Here is a 12,815-nt window from a genome sequence, read left to right on the forward strand (position 1 = left end):
CTAGAAGCTGTCTAAACAATGTGCACTTAAAAAATAATTCTGGCCGAACATTCTTAGTCATGATTCCAGAAACAAGCTCTAAACATCGTATTTTATACAAGATACCAAATATACAGCCAATCAACCTAAAAATCCAAAATAAACACTGGTGCGTAGTGCTGGTATCCCAGCTAAGTTATGGCAAATTTACAAAATACTAGTATTTTTTTAAATGCAAGAAATATGTTTTCAGACCAATTCATTAGCTCAAGTTACCTAACTAGCCACCACTTAGTATGGAAGATCAGTCAACTTTATTTAGCATTATTGCATGACTTAACAATGTTTACCTGCATTGTTTAGATTACAGCAGAGCATGAGCTCCTGGTTTGTTGTCGCTCTTGTCCTTGCACATGTAGCCTCACTCTTGAACTGCAGTATTGTATAAAGGAAGTTGGTAGACGGCACTGTACCGACTGTTACACAAACAGAAGCACCGCAGCTATACATCACTTTTCCTGCTAAGTTGCTTGGTTTGCTTGCACTGTACTGTAAGTTGTACTGAAGTAGCATTTTGGAGTAAGCCTAGTTTAATATCACATTTGCTTTACTCACTGGTTTCATCCACAATGAAACTGGAGTGAGCATCATCTGCAGTGACACCACTAAAGATGTTTGCTTCTCCTGCAATGGAACAGCGCTGCCATGTGTCATGGCAACGGCAAAAACACACTGTTCAATGTAGTCGTCGCAATGTAGATGGCGCCACTGTTACTGCAGTGGAATTAACTTGTTTTTTACGATAGAAATTATATGGGCACTCCAGGCACATTCTTGCCGCCGGCGTCGCCGTGATGTTCCGTATAACGTTCAAGAGCGATAACACCATTGCCGCGCACTGTATGCTGTGTGTGCAAGTGAAAGCGCGCGAGGAGAGCCAATGATCGCGACTTAATCTGGTGTGCTCAAGAGAGGAAAGCTGACAGGAAACGCGCTGTCTTCTTTCGTGTGAAAGGTCTTGCGGGGATGGGGTTAGGGGGGATGATGCGTTGTTCTCTGGAGGCAACTGCGCATTTCATGACCACATACATGGAGAACCGCCGATCGCGGCTTTATCTCATGCCCGCAGGGAGGAAAGCGGGGCAGGGGGACGTAGTTGATGCCGACTCCTGCATCAACTGCATACTTTGTGCAGCCATGCACGGTCGCACGCACCTTATCTTGAAAGCGATCTGCAGACGGCTCATAACTATGTGCATGCTGTGTTCTCGCCGCTCTGTAACAGAACGAAGGTCACTTCGCTCACTGCTGCTGCTGCGCTTCCTCACACCAGCGTTTTGACAGCGAGTGTCTGCGGTCCTCGAGTGTTGTGCTCATGTTTGCCTGTGCATGCTGACACCATGTTTGTTAATTTAGTGGTAAGCAAATGTTTCAAAGTTTATATGGCCGATAAAACTATTAACCTCACTTCATATAGCTGTCTACTAATTTGCTACAAATGATGCTTCACCTTTCGGCCAAAACTGCGATTTCTTTAATGGCGCCGCCACAGACAGCCCCTTCGAGTTTCATGTGGGCAAAACTGTTACAGTCAACGTCGGACCACAGGCACGTCCGAAGTAGCTCTGAAGGCCTGCTAGTACACTTATTAGGCGTATCGGTGCTCATAATGTAACAGGAGACGGCAGGTGCACGCGTGTATAATTACGGACTACATACTGTGTCTCGTCACAGTGGTCCCTTTCTAGTCTTGCTACGCTTCACCGCAATACATCGCGGATGCTTCACCGCGTAACACCGGTATATTGCGGCGAAGCTGACTTTTGGAAACTGGCATTCTGCAACACCTGACCCTTGCCGTGCTCACTGCGCTTCGAAGCCATCTGCGAGAATGAGAAAGGCGAATTCTTTCAATTAAGTACATGCTATCAAACGGCAGGAAGCTTGGTAGCGAACATTGAAGCAGCTAGGCCTGGCATTGCCCCGGTGTTGACTGTTTCGAGGCTGCAAAATAATAAAAACAGCGGCGGTGGTGGCTTCGATTAATGGCATTTTGGACAGGCAGTCACATCAAGAAGTCTGGAAAATCAGACAGCGAAGGTTTTCAGCATCTGAAATTTCATATTCCTATACAATGGCTCTATGGGATACGTCGTGGTGCTGCGAAGGGATTTAAATTATCAGGCACGTCCGAAAAATCGGCCATTGACTGCCTACAAACATGATATTAAACTAAACTTACTCCAAATGCTACCACAGTGCAAACTTTGAGTGCAAGCAAACAAGCGGCTTAGCAGTACAAGTCATGTATAGTTGTGGCACTCCTGACTGTACAATGCCACCTGCCAACCTCCTCTATACAAAATCACTGTTCAAGATTGATGCTGTGAAGGGGCAACAGCGGCAAAAAACAAGGGGTTGACATTTAAACAATGCAGGCAAACATTGTTAAGTTGTGCCATACAGCTAAAAAAGTTCAACTGATCTTCCAAACTAAGTGGCGGTTAGCTGGGTCACTCTAGGTGATAAGTTGTCTTGAGGAAATTTGAAAAAACAACATTTCTTTACTTTATTGTGGCATAAAAATTATTTGAAGTACACATCGACGTACTTCGGTCGGAGCTGTCGGGTCGAAGTGACGCAGTATAGGCGGCGATGTTAGTAGACGACGCAACTCTTGGAAGGCAACGTCGCAAGCAGACGACCAGGCGTAACTGTTCAAGTTGTTCCGTAGAAGCTGATTCAAGGGAGCGGTGATGGACGCAAAATGCCGAATGAAGCGGCGAAAGCAAGAACAGAGGCCAAGGAAGCTGCAAAGTTCTCTTACGGAGGAAGGTTTGGGAAAATCAGCAACTGCACAGAGCTTGGCCGTGTCAGGAAGAATACCGTGTTTAGATTCTACATGGCCAAGAATGGTGAGCTGACTTGCGCCAAAGTGACATTTCGTCATGTTGAGCTGAAGGCCGGCAGTAGTAGTTGGCACTGTAACACTTCCTCCAGCCTACAGAGATGGATGGGAAAATCGGGCGAAAAAATAACCACATCATTTAAGTAGCACAGGCACGTTTTCCACTTGAGACCATGCAAAAGGTTGTCCATGATACACTCAAATGTTGCGGGGGTGTTGCAAAGCCCGAAAGGCATGACACGAAATTCATATAGGCCATTTGGTGTTACAAAGGCCGTTTTAGGTTGGTCTTCGGGTGCCATGGGGACTTACCAATAGCTGCTGCCTAAGTTGATAGAAGAGAAGAACTCTGTGCCTTGGAGACAGCCAAGGGCGTCGTCAATTCTCGGAAGAGGGTAAACATCTTCCCGAGTTATTTTGTTATTTTGTCAAGACGACGGTAATCGACATAGAATCGAATCAATCCATCCTTCTTAGCAAGAACAACGGGAGATGCCCAGGGGCTATCCGAAGGCTGAATGACGCCGCGCTTGAGCATGTCAGCTACTTGGTCGTCGATAACATGGCGCTCTGTCGCGGATACACGATATGGTCTTTGTCGCAGTGGCGTACTGATACCAGTGTCCATGCGATGACAAACAGTTGACGTGCGGCTCAAGGTAACATGCCGGCAGTCGAAAGACGAACGGAACTTGTCGAGAAGGCGTAGACGCGGGGCGCGTTGAGAAACAGTCAACGTGTCGGTGATGGAGCTATGTAGAACATCGGGCAAAGTCAGCTCCTGCGCGGGGTTAAGCCCGGGATACATGGAGGGAACTTTCTCGACGAACTTCACGCATCAAGTAACGACGCAGCGACACGACGTAGGATGTTCGCTGTGTCGCAATACATGCGGCGAACACCGCCGCGTCTATGCCGCCGTGTTGGCGGTGGTCCCGGCCGCCCGCTTTGAACTGAATTTGGCGTTGTCCTTGTAGAATTCACTTCCCGTTGGTAGCAAATGACTGCGTAAATGGCTTTCGCTTAGTCTCAGCCCGCTTCGATGACAGAGTATTATGGATAACCTTGAGGAGTTTTCGAGATCGCTTCTCGTTTCAAACGCGTCTAAGCCTAACGAAATAAATATCCGATGCCAGTGCCATCTATCGGGGAAGTCGGGACATAGGCGTAACGATGGCATGCGGCCTCAGAGATCAGAAGATTTCTGTTGAAGGCTGTTGTAGACAGTTTGCAGTGCTTGTCTGTTTCCCCGCAGATCAGCGGATATGGGATGTACAAATACAACGCGATTCCTGAGAGATCATACTGGGAACTGCTCAATCGGTACAGAGACATGCAGACACGGCAACACCAACACGATTGCAGACAACACGAAAAGGCGCCCGCGCGATATACCAGCATACCAGTGGCTGTCGTCCACCGTGGTGCGCTAGACGCTTCTGGCGGCGGCGTTCGCCCGACAAAAATGTCTGGACAGGCGGATCGGCGGCGGACGCTGGTTATTCGCTCCATGTACTCCGGCCTTTACAGGTCACTCCGGCGACCTCATTAGTGGCGACGGAACCAGTTGGCATGTCAATGATGGCAGCAGGGTCGACACACTGGATGCGGCCAACGCACTCCCCACGAAGCAAAGTGAGAGGATAGGACAATTGGTTGGAGACCTGCAGTCTGCTGATGCCGGCATAAACGTCCAAAAGAGTGAAAGGCAGCGGAGAACATTTGCGACGAGCGAAAATGGCAGATGGTGTAAGAAGTGCGCTGGCATGAACAACAATGTTGCATGACACTGTGGCAAGGGCAGAGGAGTGCGGTGGAATTGTAACGTCTTCGGCAACAAATACTTTACCTTCAGGTTCACGAGCATCCAGGAGCGGGGCGTCGCACAGCGTTGGAAAGTTCCCTTCAGCACGAGAACAGTCGATGACGGCTTTATTAGCGGAAAGGAAGTCCCAGCCCAAAATAAGATCGAAGGAACAAGAACACAACACCAAAAATTCGACGATGTAGAGGAGGCTGTTGATCACAACGCGAGCAGTACATGCAGCTGCAGGCGTGATGCGGTCTGCGCTGGCAGTACAACATCATACGTTTGACAGTGGCATCGTAACTTTTCCGAGCAAATGGCAAAGTTGGGCACTAATAAATGAAACTGTGGCACCAGTGTCGATGAGGGCAAGTGCAGCGACGTCGTCCACATATACATCAATAACATTAGTCGGACAAGGGAGAGGCCTTGGTCTGTTCGTGGGTGACGCAGTTCTTGCCTATGGAACTGCGGCAATTAGTTTTCCCGTTCCGGCATAGAAGTACCACGACGCATCGGCAAGAGTGAGCGGCATCGAGGCGATGGCAACAAGAGGGTGGTGGTCCGAGTATGAAGACATCTGGCCAGGGTTCCGAAATGCGGAGGACGACGGGTATGGTGAAACATATGGTTCGGTGTCGAAGTTAGGGTGGTAGAAGGTTGCGCGGCGATGGCAAAATTATGCAACGTGGCCAGGTAGACCACACGCAAAACATATTGGCCAGTTCTCGGGCGAACGCCATTGTCCACTGCTGTGTGGATACCGTGGCTGAACGCAGTGAGGAGCTGGACGCAGTGGCACAGTTGACAGGAATGGCGCAAAGGTCTGAGGTGGTGGCCGTGCGAGAGCCTCGGCATAGCTGAGAGGTGCAGTCACCTTGGGAAAAGCAATGGGAATCGGCAACGCCTGAGTCTCGAGGGCAGAAGGGAGAGATGCGCAAACTTGCTCTTGTATGACCTGGTGAAGGTTGGCAGGCAAAGGCGAGGGTCGTGGCGTGGATGAGGACAGCAGCGAAAGCTGACGAGCAACCTCAGCACGGACGAACTCTTTTGTCTCGCAAAGCAGGGAGTTCATCTCCGGAGCGGTGGCCAAGCTCACTAGGGTTCGTCGGACACAGGTGGACGCTGCGTGAGAAGACGCTGTATGCAAAGCTCGTCGAAATGTTTGCAAAGCTCCAAGACCTGAGAAACAGTGCCAAGGTTTTTTGACAGCAGCATATGATAGGCATCGTCGGAAATGCCCTTCATGATGTGACATACCTTGTTGCCTCCATCGTCGTCGGCCTGACACGCCGGCAGAGGTCGACGATGTCCTCTATGCAGCTGGTGAATGTTTCACTAGTTTGCTGGGATCGGCTTTGTAGGCGTTCAGTGTGAAGTTTGCGCATGCCAGGGCAGCCGAAAACTTCTGCGATGCTGGTTTAGAAGGTAGGCCACATGCGGAGATTGGCTTCGTGGTTTTTAAACCACAGCTTGGCGACGCCTGATAAATAGATCGCATTGTTGAGCTTGAGGGGATCGTCCTATTTGTTATTGTTGCTGGTTCGTTCATACGATTTGAGCCAATCTTCAATGTCTTTCTCATTGGGGCCACTGAAGGAGTCAGTATCCCGCTGACACTGGGCCCCGCACATACGATGGCTGGTGTAACCGGTGGGGATGTCGGGCTGGGGTCGCCAGGCATGACGGATGGCAGAGTTCGGGTGCGTAATTCCAGGTTGGGGAAAAACCGCAACACCTACACCAGAATCTAATGTGAACACAGGACAAGAGAGCATCAGGCAGCGTTGGCAGTGTGCCTCAACCAGAGCAGCTCAGGCAATCTCGAACTCGCGCCTCCCGGACGACTGGCGATGTGGCTGCAGCGCCAGGCAATCCTCTTCACTACAGCTCATTTTTCTTAAAATAAGTCACTCTGGACAACTTAAATCTGCAATGAAAAAATGTGACTCTCAAAGGGTTAATTCAATGGCACCTTCTGTTTTCACAGTTTCATGCATCACAAACAGATTAGCCTTTTTTTTCGGAGGAAGTGGTTTGCCTTATCACGCAAAACTGAACTATCTTACACAAGCAAGAAGGTAAAGAAAAATTCACATCTTTAACTCCCAAGGCAACACACAAGCTGTGATTGAGATGCCACTGCTGTGTGTTTGTGTGTGTGGGGGTCAAGCAACCCCACCAAGTGAAGTGAACCACTAACGTGCACAGTTCGTCAGCCAGCTGTGAAGCCGGCAAGCTGAGGTGGGCGCCTGCCTGCACCAGCAGCTCGATGATGGCATGCTGGTCGCAGAGGACAGCACTCATGAGCGGTGTGTGGTGGTCGCGGTCGCGCATGTGCACGCTGGCGCCATGCTGCAGCAGGTAGCGCACCATGCGCGCGTTGCCCCTCGCACGATGCCACGTGCAGTGGGGTGCGGAAGTCGTAGTCGCACGACGAAAGGTACGCACCCTGCAGCGAGAAATAAGCAAATGACACACATTATCATCAAAGAGAATGCCAAATTCATAGTATTTCGGGAATGATTAAAGCTCAGTTTCAACATGAAGGCCTTGGCAGCAATGCTTTACTATTTCAAGTTTACCTACACACACTACACATCAAGCACTTCTTCCTATGAAGTTGGCAACATGTTAAGAAGGTTTGAGTACTAGTTAGGTGTTCCCTATATGTTGACTGTACTGTACAGCCTGCCGCAAAAGCGTAAAAGCTGAAGCCAGTCGCTTTTGGACTACATGATTGAGCACTTCCTGGTAGAGCCACTACTATAGGTTGTGTAGTGGGTTCACTCCTCTCGTTGTTTACAGCAAAGACTTACATCAGGCAAATGACTGAAATGGCTTACGTCGAATGTGAAATAGTAAATTCTGTTCATGTATGTGAAACATTTTGCAGAGTTCAAGCAAGGCATCCAAACCTGAGAACAGCACTTTGAGCTTGCTGGCAACATTAAAAAATAAACTGAAGTGGCTAAACAGACAGGAACAGGACACAAACAAGTGCTTGTGCACGTCTAGCATGTCGAAGATGCAGAAAATTAGCAAAGAACTCACAAATTAGTTTCAATGAACAGATTTACAGTTACTGCCCAAGAAGGGGTTTAGTAGTCATCTAACATTTTGCCTGTCATGTCACCAGCATCATGACAATCATGTACTGTCAAAAACAAACAATAAAAAAAAAGACCGTTTACTAGAACATGCCAAATGGGCTGAATGCACAAGGATCAGCATTAAATGACAAACTATCATAGTAGTAATCTCCATATTCAGAAAGTTTTCGCAAATACTGAACTATCAGTTGTTAGTCTGCGCTTGTGTCAATGTGTCCCTTTCTTTATCCTTGACAGTGAGCAATGGTGAACTTTCAACATAAATCCATACAGATTTTCTAACTTCTAAGCCTAGTATATAAAAGTTTCATAGCCCTCTCTAAGTGAAGTCTAACTTCACAAACAAAGTTACAATATGTACAGAGGTAGTTTATGTGCAACTCACAAATTGCCTCATCACTTCCAGCCGGTCAACATCCCCACGTGCTGTGACTGAACAAAGGATGCTGGGATACAGCACCGTCTGCAGGGACTGAAGTTCCTGCAAAGAGAATGCACTAAACAAATCTGCTCACTACAATGAGAACTGCGTGACCTTTGTTTTTCCAGATGACAAAGAGATGAGATATATAAACGTTACACACGAATGAGCACCCTATTGAAGGGTTCAACTGTATTAGGTTTTGAAGGATAGCTGCACAGTCAGCGAAACAATCTCACAGCGACGTGGTAGCTACACAGAAAGACGTGCATGTGGCCTTATATGAAGAAGTACAGGCAGGTAAGAATAAAGCGGCAACAGGCAAACACACAGCGAATATTTGCGTGAAAGTGATTGCTTTTGGTGATCACTTTCACTTTTATCCGACACAATGCCAAGCGCGAGTGTTTCGCTGGTCAATCACTTAGCCAGTCAAAGAACACTGCAGGCGATATACCGTATTTACTCGCATAATGAACTTTTTTTTTTTTTTGAAAAATATATGCAAAGCTGGGGGGTGCATTCATTATGCGAGGTAAAATTTCGAGCGATTTTTTTTCTGCAGCCACCACCTCTTAAAAAAGTCGCACTTTGCCCAAAAGGCGAAACATCGATTGCGATAGCAAATGTGTAGACAGCTATACGAAGTGAGGATAGTCATTTTATCGGATGTATAAGCTTTCAAACATTCGCTAACTATGTAGATTAACAAGCATGGCGTCAATGCACACAGGCAAACATGAACACGTCACACTCGATGACTGCGTACACTCACTACCAGAACGCCGACGTGAGCAAGCGCAGCAGCAACAGTGAGCGAAGTGACCTTTTTTGCTGTGTATCACTTCAACCCAAACTGAGCGGCGAGAACAGAGCACACACAAAGGTATAAGCCGCCGTTGCAGCTACACTCAACTCAGCCCCCGATGCAGGTCGCTTCCAAGATGGGCACGGCCCTCCCCTCGGTGCCATGCGCGCAATGTGCCTTTCCTCCCCGCTTCCTCCCTTGAACGTGGCCACAATCATAGGCGCCCGATGGCAAAAATGCGCCTGTAGTGTCCATATGATAATAAAAGTAGGAGAAACACGGTACGATTCAGCACCGATACAATCGTACACGCTAGTCGCCATATTGGACGCCGAATCGTACTGTCTCTCTCCTACTTCACGGCAGCAAGTTCACGGTGCGATTATTGTGCGAGGAAAAGAAAAAAAAAAGCACAGATACAGCGTGGCCATTCGCGGGAGTGCAGGGGATCAAAGTTAGGGGTATGTTTATTACGCGGGAGAAAAAGAAAATCTAAATTTTAATGACTAAAGTTGGGGGTGCATTCATTATGCGAGTGCGTTCATCATGCGATAAATACGGTAAATCCCTGAATGCGATCCATTAAAGGGAAACTGAACAGGTTCCAAAAAATAGAGTTATAAGCACCATTTGATACTTTTGAACACCCTGAACACGAAAATCGACAAGAAATTTGACATGGCGCAGCCAAAAACGCGTTATTAGCAAAAAAACTCTGAGCTGCGACTGGGTGGCGCATGGCGAATCCGGCTCGCATCGATGATTGGTGGAGCGCATAGTGACGTCAATCCATGGTCCACGAGAGCCCACCGCAACGTGACAGTTTCTCACCAGGTACTGCGACTACCTTCCAGACGATTTCGCACAGTTCAGTTGCTGTTGTGGATAATTTTGATCCCTTAGGGTGATTGGCATGACACCATACGCGTTTGAACCAGTGGCCCCGACAACGAGAAACACCTACGCCAAGCGCGAGCGCGATCGCCAGCGCGGAAGTTGGAATGGCCGGAGCGTGCCGGATCCGAGGACCTAATTGCAACATTTACCCGCTTTGGCAGTATCGCCTGGTACGTATTCGTAAGTTTTTCTGAAGCTGTACCATGTTATATAGCCTTAGCAGTCAGAGTGCGATTGTATTATTTCATACCGGGCGTCCTTACACAAAATACGGAAAGAGAGACTCGTTTTGCACACAGTAGAGAGACTCGTTTTGTATACAGCGCATTCTACTGTTGCTGGTTTGCAAGTAATAAAGTGCGACTGCCGATTTGCCTGAAGGTACACATCGCATGGAATTATTGTATTTGCAATATAATTTAATTCAGTGTAGATATTAGGTCCAATGATGCATTCTGCTCTGCTGTGATTGCAACAAACAATGCGTGCAATCATTGCGTTATTCGATCTTGCAGCGAATGCGGAGACGCACTGTCAGCACAGTGCATTTTGCAGTTACCAAGTTACTAAGATAGCAATACAATGTGCAGACGTGCCAGAAAAATATACGCCGCACGGAAGTGAATTTTTCTTAATTTTGAAGTATAGCTGTGCTGTTTTGTGACCCACGGTGCTAGAAGCAGCGTTCGATGCCGCGACGGCATGCTTGGGCTGCTTGCAATGTCGTGCGGGAATTTGACGAAAAACAAAAACGTGTGCCACTGCACGTTGTTATGCATATCTATGCGGTTTACTGTAGTTCCATTTTATGCTTTTTGGCCCTCGATTCCCGGTTGTGTTGAAACGATGAGAGGTAAAAGCCCACTCCTGCCGTTTCACGCTTTTGAACAATCCGCCGCTTTCCTTAAAGCAAGTGATGTAAGCACTCAGGCGTATGGGCACTTAGGTATCCGAGTGCGGCCGGATGCCTGGCGTGACACTGAAACTTTATTTTAGGTGTCTTTTCTACCTGACGTATACTTCTGTTGCAACAGGTGTTCCTGTATGCACTGCAGTGCAATGGAAATAGAAGAAGAATGTTTGTGCTGCCAGGAAGTAAACGAAATTCTTGCAAGACAGAAAAAAAAAAGTATCGCAGAAGGCTGCTCTGGGTGGCGGCGATTCATTCCGTTTATGAGCGAAGATCGATGGCACCACGCCTGGCCTTAGTCGAGCAGATTTCACTGGAATTCCCATTGCAGGCATCAGCGATAAACTCTGATGGTAATCACTGTCCCAAAAATGTTTTGAACAGAAAAGAGTGGTTCTTTAAGGTTTGAAATTACTTTGTTTCACCGCTACGATCCACTGAGCAGCTTGTTTTTTCTGCCATGGTAAATTATGAAAGATGACATCGTCTCGGCCGCCGGTGCTTGTACAGCCGTAAGCAGCGCAAAAGGACGGCATGGTGACACTGTATGCTTCTTAGACGGAGTTCTCCTTGCGGTAACAGTCCTTTGAAGCGCGTTAGCCGGAAACGCAGGGTGGAGATCTTGATCACTTGCGATAAAGGCCATGGATACAACACGACTGACGCGCAAAACGTGCACACGCTTTCCGCGCGGGCGCCTGGGACCCCTATATTGACGTCATTTCCGCTATCTTTCCCCTTCTGCCGCCGCCGCGGTGGGCGGACTCCGCGAGCCGTGGTGAGTGGAGCATAGCTGCGATTTTAATTCTTAATTACGCCGCCGCCACTTGTACGATGGAAAAACAAAACTTCGTACCGGGGATTTCAAGTATCTGCGCTTCAGAAAAACGTCACTTTTTAGAAATCTAAATCCTGTTCAGTTTCCCTTTAACGTTGGCGGCGAAGAGGGACGACGACCACCACGAGCCACTACAACAGAATGTGCGAGACGAACCGGGGATGCCAACACCACCGTCACTACTACTACTACGACAAAAACGGCAACAGCAAAAGCGCCAACATCAACCACACGGCCGGCTGACGGCGTCGGCGACCGCCTTCTCCATGGCAGTCGTAGATACGAAGGGAATGATACGAGTCACGGCATCAGCGAAGCTGCCGTCGGCCGAGACAGCGGAGGAGATGGCCATAGCCCTCGCGGTACTCCACGGAAGTACCGAGGATAGCCTGATCATTAGCGACTCCAAATTAGCTATCCGGAACTACACCAAAGGTTGGGTGTCCGCGGATGTGGCGCGCATGCTCAACGCCAGAGTCGGGGACTTCGTGTCCGGCACGATTACGAACAAGGCCCTCAAATGGTTCCCCGCGCACGTCGGGGAGCTTGGCACCACCCAAGACAGCAGCCGCGACAACAACGACAACAACAATACCAACGGCCGAAGACACACCGGCATTCCGCCCAACCACAACGAGCGCGCCCATCTCGTCGCGAGGCAGCTTACCCACCGCGACGCGATCCCCCAGAGGGCAGTCGCCGCCGTTGTTGTGCGGGGCCCCAACGGAGAAGTTATCAACACAACCCAAATCGCGGCGGACGGAGCTGGGGGCCACGGGGACGGCAACCACGACATCAAGGAGTTTCCAGCCTCAAACCGAGAGGTTCTTGGTCACTACAAGAAAGAACGTAAGAAATATCCACAACCCCACGGGCGGCTGGACAGGTCCCAGGCAGTCGACCTGAGGCGGTTGCAGACAGGCACTTTCACCAACCCCTACCACTAGCACCGCCTGTGGCCCGCGCGGCACCCATCACCCGGCTGCCTCTGGTGCGAGCACGAACGGGCTGATTGCCAAACGGAAAGTTTGCCAATACCATCTAAATAGCACCAATTTCAATTTCTTCACGGGAAATTGTCAAAAAATGCGCTTTTTGTGAGTGTGGAGACGATTGCCCGTCTTATATCTTAGT

This window comes from Dermacentor silvarum, chromosome 6 (assembly GCF_013339745.2).
Source record: "Dermacentor silvarum isolate Dsil-2018 chromosome 6, BIME_Dsil_1.4, whole genome shotgun sequence".
NCBI classification, from domain to species: domain Eukaryota; kingdom Metazoa; phylum Arthropoda; class Arachnida; order Ixodida; family Ixodidae; genus Dermacentor; species Dermacentor silvarum.